The sequence below is a fragment of the Dermacentor variabilis genome, chromosome 6 (genome assembly GCF_050947875.1).
Source record: "Dermacentor variabilis isolate Ectoservices chromosome 6, ASM5094787v1, whole genome shotgun sequence".
NCBI lineage: Eukaryota > Metazoa > Arthropoda > Arachnida > Ixodida > Ixodidae > Dermacentor > Dermacentor variabilis.
The window spans coordinates 840,684-856,557 of NC_134573.1; the positions used below are offsets into that span (position 1 = coordinate 840,684).

A 15,874-nucleotide genomic window follows, 5' to 3' on the forward strand; every position below is an offset into this window, starting at 1 on the left:
TTTTTTGCTTCAGTTAAGCTTTTATTTGGTTTGGAAATTTACAAACAGCAAGCATTTAATTTCTAAGAGGTGTTTTATGCCGTGCTTTTTCTTTGGTGATCTTATATATACAAAAAAAGGACAAGCCATTTCATGCATCAAAGTGTTTTAAGCACATTCTTGAAATTTGCAGAGTAAAAGAAAAGCATGAACAAGGCAAATGCAAGCAAATCTGAAACCTGTACAAGAAGTCCCACAGGCGTGCTCAGTGATTAAGAGTAACTTGTTGACCTACACAGCTGTATTCTGCGACAGTTGTGTGTGTGTTGCATGTTCTTGCAAGCTGTTACTAGCGCAACTACAGAAATTGCGGCATCGCGCAGAACACAACCGAGTATGGATAGCGATACATGGGGATTCTCGGACGAAACACTTTTGCATCACGTAGAACACAACATGTTCGATGATTCGATAGGTATTGCTCAACCAGCCAGTGCAGCGCGCTCTGAAAGCGATCATTCGAGAGTACGTCCCACGCTGCGACATGATGCGATTGCAATATGTTTTTAAAAGGCGGTGCAGACTTTTGCCACACCCTGCAGACATCCGTTCCAGTAGGTACGCAGGCACATGCGTGCGGAACGGATGCACGGATTGAGCACGCCTCTGCCGTAAGAGGCTATTGGAGGTTTGGTGGCAGAAAAGTAGGGAGACTACAAACAATGGAGATGTACTAAAACAAAGTTCCCAGTTGTGGTTCAGAAGGTTTGATGCTGGGAATTCCTTATGTGTTGTTTTTTCTCCTCTTCTCTGTCCACCGAGAAATCTCGGTCGTAACTGCAGTGTAGGAAAAAGAAATGTTCCATGCCAGCACTCGTAGACAGGGAGATGCAAAAAGAAAAGCCGTGCAGTGCACAGAAGCGTGCACGGCTGCTGCTGGTGATGTATGTCACTGCTGCTACGTGTATCGGTGCAGACAACAAGCAAAATACTGTACATTTGGGCTAAAGCTAAAGACAATTTTTATGAAGTTTTAAAATTACACGAAGTCTTTATGAAGTAAGAGCAAGTGTTCTGTTAGTGAAACATTTGCAAGACTGGCTGGCTAAATTTGGCACCTTTAAAGTGCCCCTCACCAGGCTCCACAGCAAATTTTAGTTATACACTGGAAATTCTTACATTTCCTCTAGGGAGCTTTCTGCTGCAAAAATTTTTCAAGTCGGCTCATTAAAGGGACGCTAAAGGTTACTATTAAGTCAACGTGGACTGTTGAAATACCATCCCAGAAACCTCGAAACGCTTGTTTCGTGCCAAGGAGAGACTTATTTTAAAAGAAAATGCGTTCTGAAGCGTCCACGTACCTCTAGCGCAGTTCACATCGCCCGCCCTCTGATCGAGGAGTACTGACGTCATGGTCTCATAGTGACGTTGCGCCATCGGTGAGTAGAACGGCGTCCGCAGACGGTGCTACGGCTTTTCTGCGCAAAACGCAAACGTGCGGCCGGAAACGGAGCCAAGACAGAGCCGACAGCAGAGCGAAAGCGGGAGTATGATGGCTAGCGGAAGGAGAAACGCGCGATCATAAGCTGGTACTTAATTCTATGACGCAAACTTCGACGCTCGTCGCAATGGACCCTGACGACAGATTGGCTCGCGATGGTGGGCTCAACTTCAGCGATTTGAGCACTGACGAGTGCCACCTGCTGCTGAGAGCTCGCGCTGCCGGCGTCGTTGCGTACTACGACGGCGGCATCGACACCGGTTCTCCGGAGCGGGAAAGCAACGAGGGCTTCCCATGACATCACATGGACGTGGCATTCTCGCTGCTTGTTCCAAATGAAAGTTTTGTGAGCCAGCAGAACCCTCACAGCACGACGCGATAACGAAACTACTGAAACTCCAAAGCGTGCGCGGCGCAGAGTCGAGCGAAAACGAAACCTTTCGACTACCCATATTACTGAAGGGTAACGTCAAAATGTTATTTTTTCTTAGAATCGATTAGACGTAGACAAGTCGCATTTTTTTCCGTCTTATAATCGAATGAAATGATATTTTAATACGAGTAGTTGAGTATTAGTAATACAAATTATGAGGAGTGCTTTCGTCATCGGGCTAGTACCGGAATGTCGCTGGGGGGTCTCAAATCGTGTCATGCATATACCTCAATTTCTCGGTTACTAAAGCTCTGTTCGCGATTATATTGATGCCTTAGACGTTCTAGAACATTGCTCTACCACTTTAACTTGAGTTTCTGGCAACCTTTAGTGCCCCTTTAATAGCCGAGATAGAAATATTCCAGTGCCGCGAACCCGTTATTTCAGCTGACGGGCTCCACTGCCAAGCGAGACGCTCTCTCGACTCGCCCCGTTTAGCTTCCGCAAGCGAAAATCCTTTCCTGCGTTCTCCCATACTGGACCTCTAGGTTCGCAAGGCGCCTACATCACGGGCCCCGCTGTCATTTTTTTTCCCCCTCGCTTCTTTCGGCGTGGCGCACTTCCGCTGACGGTGTCGCACACAAGCTGTTGTGATTGTCTCGTTTCATGCATCGCACGATTTTGCGCTCTGTGCACGACTAGCCGTATATTTCAGTTCTACACGAATACTGAGGCATACGCAAGAGGATCACAGGGCATGATCCCATGCTGGAGCACAGTAAAATATTGTTACGTAGGAAGACACCGATGAAAAGCTATTTACAAGTATATTTACAAGGCAGTACGCTGCGCTTGGCCAAGAGGCAACAGCCCGCGCTAGCTTCTAATCGTCGTCGTTGTCTTCACACTGCTCGCCTTTCGTGATCGCACATATTGTGCCGTAGCACTACCCCCGGCGGCAAAAGCGCCGTCCCGGAGCGACTAAAAATCGGACTCGGAAGCAGTGTAGTAGGCCTTGAGCCTACTGACGTGTATGACATCACTAGATGCCAGAGGAGAGGACAAGGTTGAACCCACAGGAGCAATTTCGTAAGTCACAGGCGTCACCTGGCGCAGCACGCGGTAGGGCCCTGTGTATCGCGAAAGGAGCTTCTCTGAAAGTCCGACGTGACGAGTGGGCGACCACAGGAGCACGAGCGCACCAGGCGAAAACTGTACGTCACGATGGCGGGCGTTGTACTAGCACTGCTGAGTGGTTTGTGAGGCCGTCAGTCGAGCACGGGCAAGCTGGCGTGCATGGTCGGTGAGGGCGATGGCGTCGCGCGCATATTCGCATATTGTATATTTACAAGGCAATACGCTGCGCTTGGCCAAGAGGCAACAGCCCGCGCTAGCTTCTAATCGTCGTCGTTGTCTTCACACTGCTCGCCTTTCGTGATCGCACATATTGTGCCGTAGCAATATGACATAGTTTTAGTGCCTGCGCATGTAACTGCATGACCGTGGGAACAAGCAGACAAACCGGAAGTACATCTCTCTTGCTTTGGTGTGAAGTAAAACAGAGAACATGCAGACATTCCATTTGTGTGTTTTATTATTTGTCTAAACTTCAATTCGTCAATTCAAGCAACAGATGACACAAATAACAGATGTTGCCTTGAATAATTCTCAGTTGCATGTCTCGACGTTTGACGTCACACTGTTAACACGAGTACGTAGGCACAGGAACCCGTGTACATCACCATCCGGCTTGGAGCATGGTCGTCATGAGGGAAAGGAAAGACGGCATTCGGATTGAAATTTCAGACCTTTCTGTGGCATGTAGCGATGGAATACTTTGCAAACATGATCGTTAGTACGCATTGTATGCTCTACGCTTGTCAGCTCAAAATGGCCAGACCTCGTGAGGGGCCCTTTAAGAAGGGAGGATCTGGCCACATTGTGCCACGCTTGAAGTATGTCAATGCCGAGAGTATCTTGTGGTTGAGAGCTGTCAATAAACCTCATTGAGCGTCGACACTGCGACACTGCACCGATGCCGAAAATCAGCTGAAAATCGGTGCCTTGTGGTTGGGCCTTAACAGCTCACGTTCCACTTCCGGAACTGACTTGTACGCTACATGCTCTGAATTTTGATGGCCGCCCAGAAAAGAAACTTGTCTGTCACTGGTGGCACAGCCAGAAGTTTATTTAAGGGTCCTACTCCTCATGCACTCTCTCTCTCCACATATACATATATATAGACATATTAGAAAGGCAGTTAATAGAACGATGACCAGAATGGTGTTTCTGACCAGATGAGATATCCAATATATATATATATATATATATATATATATATATATTGAGAAGTGGTTGATTGGCGGCTCCTAATGCGAAGGCACAGCGACCGGGAACGGCGAGGCAGCCCGAAGCACTGTCCAAAAGGACGCCAGCAATCAACAGCGTGAGCCGAGCCAAGCCTCGCGTTGGCGATGCAGCTGTGCGTCGAGGCGCGTCTTCTTTTTCGCAACCTCCCCCTGGACAAAAAGAGCCATCCTGGCGCCATAAGAATCGGGTGGCAGAGGGTCGTGGTAGGGCTTGAGACGCGAGACGTGGAAAATGTCCCGTCCACGCCGGCGCAAGTTTTCAGGTGGTGACAGAGGCTCAGTGAGAAAATTCACCGGGGAGGTTTGTTCCAAGACTCGTTAAGACCCTTCGAATTTTGGGACGAGTCTCGAGGAAAGCCCCGGCGTTTGGAAAGGGACCGACAACCACACAAGAACGCCTGGAGCGTAGGTGGTGTTTGGAAGCGTGTCGATGCTGTTTTCTTTCTGGCACTGCTATTGCTCTGCCATAAAGGAGCGCGCTTGCTGGCGGCATTCTGCGGCTTGTTGGGCGACTTCGGACACAGGTAGACACTTGGAGGCGTCAGGATGGTATAGAAGTAGCGTGTCGATGGTATGCATAGGCTCGCGGCCATACAGGAGGAAGAAAGGTGAAAATCCTGTAGTGGCCTGGATCGCGGTGTTGTATGTGAACGTGATGAATGGAAGGATGCGGTCCCAGTTACCATGATCAGATGCCATGTACATGGAGAGCATAGCACCAAGTGTGTGGTTAAATCGCTCTGTGAGCCATTAGTCTGTGGATGGTATGCTGTGCTTGTCCGATGAATAATATGGCATTCCGAAAGCAAACTTTCGATGACTTCGGAGAGGAAGGCGCCACCTCGATCTCTGAGGAGTTCTTAAGGGGCGCAGTGTCGAAGCACGAAGCAATGTAGGATGAAAGAGGCTACATCCTGTGCTGTAGCTCTTGGTAAAGCAGCAGTTTCGGCATAGCGTGTCAAATGGTCAACAGCAACTACGATCCACAGATTGCCGTCTGGCATCATAGGAAGCGGGCCGTATAGGTCGATGCCGATGCGATCGAAGGGTGTGGCAGGGCACGGGAGTGGCTGCAAGGCACCAGATGGGCGTTAAGGCGGTGATTTGTGGCATTGACAGTCAAGACAGCATTTAACAAACTTGGGTACGAAATTGTACATGCCGTGTCAGTAGTAGCGGTGGCAAATTCGTTTGTACGTCTTGCAGACTCCGGCGTGGCCACACTGCGGGTCGTTGTGGAAAGCGGCACATATTTGAGACCTTAAGCTGCGGGGAACCACCAGAAGCCACCGACAACCTTCAGGAGTGTAATTGCATCGGTGCAGCAGCTGGTCACGAATGGCGAAATTAGCTGCTTGGCGCCTGAGGGTTCTGGATACAAGGATGGTCGATGATCCAGAATAATAGTCGAAAAGAGATGGGATCCATGGGTCATGTCTTTGTGCAGTGGCAAAGGAGTCCATGTCAAGAGATGACACGGAATGTGCAGAAGTTGTTCCGCAGGCCGAGTCTGGAGGTAAAGGTGAACGAGACAAGGCGTATGCGTCGGAGTGTGTGCGTCCACTGCGGTACACGACGCGAATATCGTACTCCTGGATGCGTAGTGCCCAACGGGCTAGGTGGCCAGTGGGATCTTTCAAGTTGGAGAGCCAACAAAGCGCGTGGTGATCTGTGACCAAGTCGAATGGGCGCCTGTACAGGTATGGTCGGAACTTGCCAAGTGCCCATACTAAAGCCAAGCACTCTTTTTCGGTCACCCTGTAATTGGCCTCAGGCTTCGCTAGCGTGCAACTCTCATAGGCGACTATTTATTCGGGGTAGCCGGGCTTTCGTTGGGCGAGGACGGCGCCGAGACCGACCCCACTGGCATCTGTATGTACTTCACTTGCAGCAGACGGGTCGAAACGGCGAAGAATAGGTGGGGAGGTGAGAAGACGACTCAGCGTAGCAAAGGCGGAGTCACATGCAGGGGACCAGCAGGAGAGGGCGGCGCCACCGTGTAGAAGCTGAGTCAATGGCGCCATGATTGATGCGAAATTCCGAACAAAGCGCCGGAAATATGAGCATAGGCCCACAAAGCTTCGAAGTTCTTTGATGGTCTGAGGCTTCGGAAACTCAGCGACTGCTCGAAGTTTTTCAGGATTGGGTAGAACGCCATGCTTGGACACAACGTGGCCTAAAATGGTAAGCTCTTGCGCGGCGAAGTGGCACTTCTTGAAGTTGAGTTGAAGGCCAGTGTTCGTTAGACAGGTCAAAACATGTCTGAGGCGGAGCAGATGAGTAGGGAAATCAGGCAAGTAAACCATGACATTGTCGAGGTAACACAGACATATAGATCACTTGAGGCCACGCAGCGTGTTGTCCATGAGTCATTCAAACGTGGCAGAGGCGTTACAAAGCCTGAAAGGCATCACCTTAAATTCATATAAGCTGTCAGGCGTAATGAATGCGGTTTTCTGGTGATCGGCCACAGCCATCGGGGCCTGCCAGTACCCTGAACGCAAGTCAAGGGACGAGAATTCTGCTCCCTGAAGACTGTCGAGGGCGTCGTTGATAAGCGGCAAAGGATAGACGTCTTTGCGCGTTACCTTATTTAACCGACGGTAGTCAACGCAAAGCCGAATAGACCCGTCCTTCTTGAGAACGAGAAGGACGCCCAGGGACTGTGCAAAGGTTGAATAACATCATGGCGCAGCATATCTTCGACTTGGGTGGAAATGACAATGCTCTTCGGCAGAGACGCGATACGGTCGTTGATGTAACGGCTGATGTGAATCGGCGTCAATGTAGTGCTGCACTTCTGACGTGCGGCCCAGGTGAGGTTGTGAAACGTCGAATGGACTTCTAAATTTGTGCAGGAGATCAAGAAGGTCGGCGCGTTCGGCAGGTGTGAGGGTATCGGTGATGGCATTCGAGAATGCATCCCTGGATGTTTACTCAAGCGCGGAAATCGGAGATGGTTGGCCGGAGTCGACATCAAAAGAGTCTCCGGGGACGGCAACCAAAGACGAAGAGTTGAGGAGTTCCACGAAGCCAAGGCATTCACCAACGAGCAACGTAATAGGCGTACAGAGGGGATTGTAAAAGTATATATTGCTGCAGCCGCCAGCCATGTCAAGCGTCGCGAAGGGTAGTGGGAGAGGTTTACGGCTCATGAAGACGTCGGACGGTGTGAAGAGGACCGTTATATCAGCGACGGCGTCGCAAGAGACGGGTACGAAGGCGAAGGAGCCAGGTGGAATATCTGTGTCCTCGCGCACGGTAAGTTTAGAAGGGCAGTCACAATCTTTGTCCAAGGGTGCCTCACATGGGGAAAATTCAACTTCGGGGCGTGCGCAGTCGATCACGGCTTTATGACGCGATAAGAAGTCGCATCTGAGGATGATGTCATGAGAGCAGGTGGGACGAAAAACACACTCGACGATGTAAACAATGCCGTGAATAAGCACACGTACAGTACACGCTGCATGCGGACTGACGTGCCGCGTGCTTGCCGTACGGAGCGACAGTCCAGAAAGCGGCGTGGTCACCTTGCGCAGCGAACGGCACAGTTTGGCGGCTATCGCAGAAACGGCTGCGCCGGTATCCACAAGAGCAAATGCAGGAACACCTTCTACACAAATTTCGATTATGTTAGCAGGAGAGGCGCGAGGACTTAGACAGTTCGAATGGGGCACAGTTCTTGCCTCTTGAACTGCGACATTCAGTTTTCCTGGTCAGGTGGTGCGGGTCGCTGACGCATTGGGGAGAGCGAGCGTCTGCGAGGGGATGGCGAGCGACGCGAAGGAAGTTCTGGGAGGTCAGCACGAGCATACGGTTGGGGGAAGGAGCGCGGCGTATTGGCGAAAGGGCTGGCTGCCGTACTGGAATGACCGAGAGGCGTCGTCGAACGCTTGAGGGCGGTGGCGCCAATATCGGCGACGTGGCCGGGAGTGCAGCAAGAATAATGGATGGGACGATTGTCAGGCGTCCTCCAAGGATTAGCTCTCGGTGTGGTCCAAGATGCAGCATGGGCTTCCAGTGGCACCGGTTGGGACTGGGTCGCGAAAGACGCCGGCGGAGGCCTGCGTACTGCCTGCGTGTACGTAAGAGGCGCTGCCACAGGCAGCGCTGGCTGCGCATAGGTGAGAGGCATGGTGACAGGCTGCAATGCCAGTGCAGAGTTGAAATTCGTGGCTGCAGGCGGCTGATGGTGTGCAGAAGGGACAACTTGAGCGACCTCTTTGGAAATGAGGGTGCGGAGTGTGTTTGGAAGACGGGAGGTGGTCTCCTGAGTGAAGGGGACTAAAGAAAGTTGGCGGGCAACTTCCTCACGCATGAAGTCCTTGACCTGCTGAAAGAATGAGGATGGGTCGTACATGTTGTCAAGGCTCGCCAACAAGCCGTCGCTTCCGAGAGCACGCCGAGTCGAAGCGCGTTGCTTCCTTAACTAATCGTAACTTTGGCATAGGCTGACGACTTCAGACACAGGGCGCGGATTCCTGGCTAGGAGCATCTGGAATGCGCTGTCATCGATGCCTTTCAGTATAAGTGAATTCGCTCAGCTTCGGGCATTGTGGCATTGACTCGTTTACAAAGGTACATGACGTCTTCAATGTAGCTTGTGAGTGTTTCTGCCGTCTGCTGTGCTCGGGTGCGCAAGCGTTGTTTGGCACGCAGCTCGCGAACAGTGGATCGGTCGAACACTTCCGTAAAGGTTGTCTTGAAGACTGACCATGTGGGTACGTCACTTTCGTGGTTGTGGGACCAGAGTTGGGCAACACCAGCCAGATAGAAGATGACGTGGGTTAACTTGGCTGGATCATCCCACTTGTGCGTGCTCACCCGTTCATATGACGCAAACCAGTCTTCTACGCCTTTGTCGTCTGCACCGCTGAAGATCTTGGGGTCCTGTTGTCGTGGAACGCTGATGCAGGTGACGGACTGTGGCGTAGGCGCCGTTTGGGATGAGCTGTCGGTCATGGCGGGCGGTAGCGTTCTTGATCGCAGCTCTAGGGTTTCAAGCGACGGGGTTTGAGTCCCAGCACCTCCACCAATTGAGAAGAGGTTTATTGGCGGCTCCTAATGCGAAGGCACAGTGACTGGGAACGGCGAGGCAGCCCAAAGCACTGTCCAAAAGGACGCCAGCAATCAACAGCACGAGCCGAGCCGAGCCGCGCATCGGCAGTGCAGCTGTGCTGCGAGGCACATCTTCTTCTTCACAATATATATATATATTGATATATATACACATACACACACACACACACAAACACACACACACAGTGAAAATCGCTTCATGCACGCGGTTCATGCGGTCCGGACAGGCCGCCATTGGAATCTACCTGGCAATGTTTAACGTTAGAACATTATCTAGTGAGGCGAGTCTAGCAGTGCTATTGGAGGAATTAGAGGGAAGTAAATGGGATATAATAGGGCTCAGTGAAGTTAGGAGGACAAAAGAAGCACATACAGTGCTAAAAAACGGACACGTCCTGTGCTACCAGGGCTTAGCAGAGAGACGAGAACTAGGAGTCGGATTCCTGATTAATAAGGATATAACTGGTAACATACAGGAATTCTGTAGCATTAACGAGAGGGTGGCAGGTCTTGCTGTGAAACTTAATAAGAGGTACAAAGTGAAAGTTGTACAGGTCTACGCCCCTACATCTATTCATGATGACGAGGAAGTCGAAAGCTTCTATGAAGACGTGAAATCGGCGATAGGCAAAGTCAAAACAAAATACGCTATGGTGATGGGCGATTTCAACGCCAGGGTAGGCAAGAAGCAGGTTGGAGACAAGTCAGTGGGGGAACATGGCATAGGCTCTAGGAATAGCAGGGGAGAGTTACCAGTAGAGTTTGCAGAACAGAATAATATGCGGATAATGAATACCTTCTTCCGCAAGCGGGATAGCCGAAAGTGGACGTGGAGTAGCCCGAATGGCGAGACTAGAAATGAAATAGACTTTATACTCTGCGCTAACCCTGGCATCATACAAGATGTGGACATGCTTGGCAAAGTGCGCTGCAGTGAGCATAGGATGGTAAGAACTCGAATTAGCCTAGACTTGAGGAGGGAACGGAAGAAACTGGTACATAAGAAGCCAATCAATGAGTTAGCAATAAGAGGGAAAATAGAGGAATTCCTTGTCAAGCTACAGAACAGGTATTCGGCTTCAACTCAGAAAGAGGACCTTAGTGTTGAAGATATGAACGACAATCTTATGGGCATCATTAAGAAGTGTGCAATAGAAGTTGGTGGTAACTCCGTTAGACAGGATGCCAGTAAGCTATCGCAGGAGACGAAAGATCTGACAAAAAAAGGCCAATGTATGAAAGCCTCTAATCCTACAGCTAGAATAAAACTGGCAGAACTTTCCAAGTCAAACTACAAGCTTCTTTATACTTCCTTATGTCAGCTAATATGTATAGACTTGAACATGCTCTCAGGAACGGAGGAAGCCTAAAAGCAGTGAAGAAGAAACTAGGAATAGGCACGAATCAGATGTATGCGTTAAGAGGCAAAGCTGGCAATATCGTTACTAATATGGATGAGATGGTTCAAGAGGCCGAGGAGTTCCATAGAGATTTGTACAGTACCATTGGCACCCACGACGATAATGGAAGAGAGAATAGTCTAAAGGAATTTGAAATTCCACATGTAACGCTGGAAGAAGTAAAGAAAGCATTGGTAGCTATGCAAAGGGGGAAGGCAGCTGGGGAGGATCAGATAACAGCAGATGGTGGGCAGATTGTTCTAGAAAAACTGGCCATTCTCTATATGCTATGCCTCGTGACTTTGAGTGTACCGGAACCTTGGAAGAACGCTAACATAATCCTAATCCATAAGAAGGGGACGCCGAAGACTTGAAAAATTATAGACCAATCAGGTCCATTGCCTACAAAGTATTTACTAAGGTAATCGCAAATAGAATCAGGAACACCTTAAACATCTGTCAACCAAAGGACCAGGCAGGATTCCGTAAAGGCTACTCAACAATAGACCATATTCACACTATCAATCAGGGGATAGAAAAATGTGCGGAATATAACCAACCTTTGTATATAGCTTTCACTGATTACGAGAAAGCGTTTGATTCAGTCGAAACCTCAGCAGTCATGGAGGCATTGCAGAATCAGGGTGTAGACGAGCCGTATGTAAAAATACTGACAGATATCTATAGCGGCTTCACAGCCACCGTAGTCCTCCACAAAGAAAGCAACACAATCCCAATAAAGAAAGGCATCAGGCTGGGTGATACGATCTCTCCAATGCTATTCACAGCGTGTTTACAGGTGGTATTCAGAGACCTGGATTGAGAAGAACTGCGGATAAAAGTTGATGGAGAATACCTTAGTAACTTGCGATTTGCTGATGATATTGCCTTGCTTAGTAACTCAGGGGACCAATGCATGCTCACCGATGTGGAGAGGCAAAGCAGAAGGGTGGGTCTAAAAGTTAATCTGCAGAAAACTAAAGTAATGGTAAACAGTCTCGGAAGAGAACAGCAGTTTACGATAGGTAGCAAGGCACTGGAAGTTGTAAGGGAATACATCCACTTAGGACAGGTAGTGACCGCTGATCCCGATCATGAGACAGAAATTATCAGAACAATAAGAATGGGCTGGGATGCATTTGGCAGGCATTCTCAGATCATGAACAGTAGGTTGCCATTATCCCTCAAGAGAAAAGTGTATAACAGCTGTGTCTTACCAGTATTCTCGTACCGGGCAGAAACCTGGAGGCTTACGAAAAGAGTTCTACTTAAATTGAGGACGACGCAACGAGCTATGGAAAGAAGAATGACAGATATAATGTTAAGGGATAGGAAAAGAGCAGATTGGGTGAGGGAACAAACGCGAGTTAATGACATCTTAGTTGAAATCAAGAAAAAGAAATGGGCATGGGCAGGACATGTAATGAGGAGGGAAGATAACCGATGGTCATTAAGGGTTAGAGACTGGATTCCATGGGAAGCGAAGTGTAGTAGGGACAGCAGTAAATTAGGTGGGCGGATGAGATTAAGAAGTTTGCAGGGACGTGGCCAGAATTAGTACATGACCGAGGTAGTTGGAGAAGTATGGAAGAGGCCTTAGCCCTGCAGAGGGCGTAACCAGGCTGATGATGATGACACACAGTGAACTAGACGCGCGTATGAAGCGATTTATTGACGTTTTGGCCGGGGTCTGGCCTTCATCAGAATACAATGCATGGCGTAGGTACAATTTATATACATGTGCATATCAACCAAATGAAGATACGCTTACATAAAAACCGAAGAAAATGCACGAAAAATGCGCGAAATGTGTTTTTCGAATAGCTCGAATTCGGCTGGTCATGGACGTATTCGGGTAGGCGTAGGTTATGGGCGAAATTATCTAAATCTTTCAGCAGTTGAAATTCACTGTGTCTGCCTGTAGCTGGACAAAAATTTAGATCACGATGCAGAACACTGCACTCATCAGCTGTTAATAAAATGTTCGAGACATTAACAATATTGTTCTGCTCTCGATCGGAACACTTAACAGAGGATGATGAAGAAGTAATGGAGTGCACTTCAGGAGACTTGGTTGGAAAAGGGGCGGAATTACGTACCCTGCCCTGGCTGGCAGAAGAGAACCCAACACTGTTGACAGGACGGATGCCTTCGGAGCTAATCACATGGCCGAGGAAAAGGAGCTCATGGAAGCCGAGGTGACATTTTTGTGACTTTATCGTCAGCCCTGCTTAACCAATAGCTTTGAGCACAGTCCTGAGTCGTTCCACATGCTGAGCAAAGGTGGTAGAAAAAATCACGACATCGTCAAGATAAACCAGACAGGACTGCCACTTTAACCCGAAGAACACAGTGTCCATCATCCGCTGAAAGGTGGCAGGTGCGGAACAGAGGCCGAATGGAAGTACCTTGTATTCGTTTAGTCCGTCTGGTGTGACGAATGCTGTCTTCTCATCATCTCGTTCGTCCACTTCTATTCGCCAGCATCCGCTTTTGAGATCGAGAGAGGAAAAGAATTTTGCATCCCGTAGTCTATCGAGGTTGTCATCAATCCTCGGAAGTGGATAGACATCCAACTTTGTGACGACGTTTAGCTTCCGATAATCAACGCAGAAGTGCAAGGTCTGATCCTTTTTCTTTACCAGCACTACAGGCGATGCCCACGGGCTGGTCGATGGTTGAATTATGTCGTCTCTAAGCATTTCTTCGACTTGTTTGCTGATGGTCTCTCTTCTTCGGTGACACTCGGTAGGGATGCTGGCAAATAGGCCTCACAGCTTCGTCGACAATGATACAGTGTTTAGCGATGGATGTTCTCTGGACTTTCGATGTCGTTGAGAAACACGAGGCGAATTCTTGTACAAGGTTCTCTATTTGCTGCTTCTGGCTCGGTGATAGTGCTGCTTCGATGTTGACGGATGCAAGTATGGAGTCTACGTTGTCAGAATCCAGTAGTGCAGCATCGGAAGGGCTCAAATCCGTAATCTGTTCATAATTGTTAAGGCGGGCAATGACGGTTCCCTTCGCAACATGCTGGACTTCATTTCCAAAATTAGTCGGGAAGACATTTGAACACCCATCACACAGCCGAACAAGACCCCTTGCCATACAGATCCCTTTTTCGAGTAAGAGCCCAGTGTTACTGTCTGCTATTCCTTCATAGTCGCTGAATACAGTGCTTCTTACGGCGACAGCTGTGCTGGATCTTGGGGGTATCGTGACATCGTCGTCTATAATTTGAAGCGCATCAAATTGTTCTTCACACTCGAACGTCGCGATGGCGTGCTTGGTTGAGAACGACACACAGGATTCCTGCAAGTTGATAACTGCACCGTTCGCCTGCAAAAAGTCCATTCCACTAATTAAATCCCTTGAGCATTCTGAGAGGACAATGAAACTTTCGACGTATGTAGAGCCGCGTATTCCGATTCTAGAAGTGGACCTGCCCACCGGATTGATAAGTTGTCCTTCGGCGGTTCGAACTTGCGGTCCTCTCCAAGGCGTCAGCACTTCTTTCAGTCTTCTGGAAAGTACTTTACTCATAACGGAATGGTCTGCGCCTGTGTCTACTAAAGCAGTAATTTCGCAGCCGTCTATGAACACATAAATCGGAAGCAACGTCACTCTTTTTGCAACTGCTCTCGCGTCCGTCATTATATTTCAGAATCAGTGCTGGAGGCTCTGTTCTTGCGTCAACAGCGGCCTTACCTCCACAGGTCGCCGGTATTAGTTTTCCCGATGTGGGCTTTGGGGGCGTTGCCTTGGGGAGCTTGAGGATGGACGCAGGCACGGTGATCGATACCTCAGCGGCACTGTTGACCGAGGTTGATGTTGCTGTGTAGTCTGTGGGCTTTGGCACGTTGACAAATACTCCTGGATCTCGAAAGGGCGTTCACCGTTCCTTGGGCAAGGAGCGTTTACGAAAAACCCCCAATGTCCTGCTCTGCGGTATTCGCACACCCTGTAGAGATGACCAGCTTCGCCGCAGTGGTATCACAGTGGGATTCTATCAGGAGTGCGCCATATGTCAGCCTTCTGGAATCTCGTCTCCAGCAGAGCAGTGGTAGCACAGTTGGATTCTATCAGGAGTCCGCCATATGTCAGCCTTCCGGAATCTCGTCTCCGGCGGAGACAGCAAGAACCCAGGTTCGGGTACATGCGTAGTTGCCGTGACGAAAGTACGTCCTGGAGATCCTCTGAGTACCTCGGCGTACGATACCGTCGGCCGTACCGGTGATGATGCTTGCAGCTGTGCTGGCGATTGCTGTTCGCGGACTCCTTGTCTCACTTCTTCGCGAACCACTTCTGCTAACGAAGAGACTGCTGTGGGGCCGTTGTTCAGCTGTTGCTGGAGCTCTTCTCGAACCACAGATCTTACGAGTTCTCATAAGACCTCGACGCTGTTCCTGAACATTGCCGACATCGCATCCATAGAGGCAACGTTCATATCGCGGTTGTAGAGTCTCGCATGCTGTTGAAAAGTCCTTTCCGTAGTTGTCGCCTTGGAATGGAACTCTGCGACGGTGTGTGGAGGGCTGCGAACCAAACCGGCAAAAAACTTTCGCCACGCTTTCTTTGTTTCGTTGGCTTCTTGCTTGCAAAGCGGCTTCAGCTGTTTCCCGGTGGTCTGTGCTCGTATACATGGCCAACAGCTTCCCACGACCGTCATCAAAGTCATCCCACGACCGGAGGACAGCTTCATGGTTTTCAAACCACGTTCGCGCACAGTCTTGCAACGCGAAGTAAATGTTGCAGAGCTTCCGCTTTTCGTCCCATCCATTGTAGTCAGCGACGCGCTCGAAGCCTTCCAACCAGTCCTCGGCGTCTTCGAAGGTGTCGCCATGAAAAGGCTCAGGCGTCCGCGGCTGATCAACAACGATGCGGGTTGAGCCTGTCTGGAATGTCATTTCAGTATTGTCTGCTGCTGCTATTATAGTTTCCTCCGGCAAAAGAGGAAACTCAGGTGGCTCACCACGTAGGTGACGGCTCGTGCGCTGGTGGACAGGCGTGAGCTCGTTGGGTCTGAGATAGTGTGGTTCCGGGCTGCTTTCTCCAATTTGAATTGGGCTCGAAATCATTACCCCGCACCTCCACCAGAATTGTAACGAACAGTTAAGGGAGTCCAGACACAACTACTTATTATGAGCTAACTTGTGCCCTGGGGGTAAATAAA

At 49.6% G+C, this 15,874-nt stretch overlaps 1 protein-coding gene across 1 annotated transcript in view; it reads left to right on the forward strand.

The window, feature by feature from the left end:
• Window positions 1-15,874, forward strand: part of LOC142584535 (uncharacterized) — a 714,262-nt gene that overhangs the window by 37,238 nt on the left and 661,150 nt on the right. The gene's annotated exons all lie outside the window — the stretch shown is intronic.